The following is a 2,982-nucleotide window of genomic DNA, read 5'->3' as shown; positions in this document are numbered from 1 at the left end:
TTAACACATTAGTATAACTTAGCTTGCTATAATTCTTTAGATGGTAGCTTTGGTGTAGTGAAGCTTAATTTATTGTTGAGTAACTGATAGCTTAGCTCACTACACTGGACAAATAGCTTGCCCAACACTGGGTAATACTCTCCAGTACACCTACAAGTGCTACAGAGGGTACCCTGCCCGCACCAAACAAATCTTAGACTGAAATACAGACTCAAAAGATTAGATTAGATTAGATTCAACTTTATTGTCATTACACAGGTATAGGTACAAGGCAATGAAATGCAGTTCAGGTCTAACCACAAGTGCAATAGCAGCAAGTGCAGGATAAATAATGGTTCCATAAATACAGGACATGGGTTTCTACTGAATAAGTATAGAGATGAATACCATTATAAACAGAAAAAGTCAGTCCCCCCCCCAAAAAAAACAAACAAAAAAAAAACAAGAAGTGCCAGAAGAAGAATTGGGAGAGTAATCATTAAACATCAAAGACTGAAATTATAATTGTGGAAAGATTTCATATAAAGGCAGTGGTTAGAAAGTAAAAAAAATTGTATTCTGTACTCATAACAGAATAAATTTAAGGTTAAGTTTGATAAGAGTTCAAGTATGATGCAAATGTTCATTTTAGTGCATTGTTATCTAAGAAAGGGGGATGTGTTGTGTTCTGAATAAACACTTGTTTTAACGTGTCGGCTGGCTTCTTAAACAACGAGCACGACACAATAGGAAGATTTTCACAAAGGTATATTTTTTATTATTCTAAAACGACCTATCACTCTGCGATGGACTGGCGACCTGTCCAGGGTGTACCCCGCCTCTCGCCCATTGACAGCTGGAGATGGGAACAAGCACCCCACACGACCCCACTTGGGAGTAAGTGTGTTAGAAAATGGATGGATGGATGGAACTACCTATCACATGGGCCTAATAAAAATGCTGCAAAGATCAACACAGAGACACACAATTCAAACCACCATACACAAAAAAATAAATCTGAGTTCAAATAACTAAATATAAACTATAAAAATGCCCATAGTTAATATGGTGTGTGATAGTAATTCTGTAAATAAACCCCAAAACATTAGTTCTTATTAAAAAATGTGGGTTCTGTTTCAGCTTTCTTCCCCAAGCAGATAGATGATGCCCCAAATCTTCTGCAAACTGGATATACTCTGCTTCTTCTCTTCCGTTTTAGCTGTGTGTGTTTTTTTGTGGGATCCATGTGGAAAAGTCAGCTACTTCGCCTTTGTTACCATGGTAATTTTTTGACAAGCCAATGAAATGTTCCCAGCAGCAGAGGGATAGCAGTTTATGATATGTGCATTTGATATGTGCATATTTAGTTTTTTTTTCTGTTGAAGAAGCTTATGTAACATAAGGTCACATAGAAAGATGTTGCATTTCTATACAAAAATGTCTCTCTTGTCTCTACACCCACCCCCGGTCTGTTTGGTTTCCCAGCTCTCCATCATCTTATTGCCATGGAAACTGCTAAAATTGCAGCATTGTAGCTTCAAAGAGGGGAGGTGGTGGACACTAAAGATTGAGGAAGAGAGGGGGACTGTTTTGTGAATTTTCTTTTAAAATGTGCTATGATTAAATGTGATGTGCAGGCTCCATTGCCGTTGAAAATCACAATATTCAGGCCAGCAGCCATGTCACTGTTATGTTTACTGCTCTACGATTCCCTTCAGCCCACTCCAATTGAAAAGCTCAGCCCACACTATTACAGGCAGTAGATGTTACTGTGTCCCTCTTTTCCTTCCATGATCCAAACAGATCCAGCTTTAAATGACCTCATTATCTTTCAAGTTGGCCCTAATCACTGTCACTTACTTAGCTATTAATAGCATGAAAAGCTTACATTAAGACATCAGCTTCCTCCGCTCTCCTCCCTTACAGTGAGCTGGTAATCTAACCATCGCTTTGACAATAGACAATGACAGCAAAAATCCATTATTTTAGGAGATATTGCACTAGCAGTTCCTATTGTTACTGCTTTTGTCCAACCATTTTTCTTGAATGTCATGGGGCAGATGAACAGCTTAATCATCTCATGATAAGAAAAATTAAAAATGTTTTGCTAATTCTTTAAACATCTAAAAAAGTGTCGCATATATTTTTATTCAGCACACTAGCCCAGGATTTCAGCACTGATGCCGGCTCTGACCACTCATTGCACACACCTGCTTGACCCTTCCCAGTTCTCATTACTTGCTAATCAGATCCACCTGCATTAGTCACTATATAACCAGCCTTCAGACCAGTCATCAGTGCCAGATTATTTCAAGACATTAGTGAGACTTAAACGAAACTTCTGAGCCCATGGCGTCCTCTTCAACAACATCTTCATCCCCGCTTTCATCCTTTAAATAAAAAATGTAGGACAAAGGAGTCATTCACGACCTCCGACACTAAACTCTCTTCCTCTTGCATGTTTCCACTTTCCATAGCGTTCCTGGACAGTGTTTTTGCTAAGTGCTACTTGATCCCAATGTGATTTCCCATTGGGAACCTACTAGCACTAAGTTGCTAACTGGTTAGCAAGATGCTTCCGACAAACCGGCTACAATCAAACATGCTTGCGAACCTTCCGCCACAACAATCCCGCCCTTTTGATAAACGAACAATCACATTTACTTTATTCACTCATGTAAAGTCGTAGCCTGACGTAGTCCGACTCAATTCTAGTCAGAATATGAGTCTGATACTGCTCCATAGAGCTGTGATTATGGGGCGTGTTTCGAATGAACCAGGAAAAAAAATGCCTCTGCACTCAATTGGATAGACCTACAACCAATAAGAGCAACGGAGTGCGTGACGTATGTTAAGTGAGGCATAGTTGTTGTCCACAAAAATCAAAGCGTTCAGTTGCACGCCTAGAATAAGCAGATGAGACTTGATCGCTCTGTTCCTCTTTTAAAATTAAATTGCTGTCGATATCTTCTAGAACAGACCTAATAGCAGAATCTACTCACC

Source organism: Cyprinodon variegatus, unplaced genomic scaffold (assembly GCF_000732505.1).
Source record: "Cyprinodon variegatus isolate N-32 unplaced genomic scaffold, C_variegatus-1.0 Scaffold239, whole genome shotgun sequence".
NCBI lineage: Eukaryota > Metazoa > Chordata > Actinopteri > Cyprinodontiformes > Cyprinodontidae > Cyprinodon > Cyprinodon variegatus.
This window is presented reverse-complemented; position numbering follows the sequence as displayed.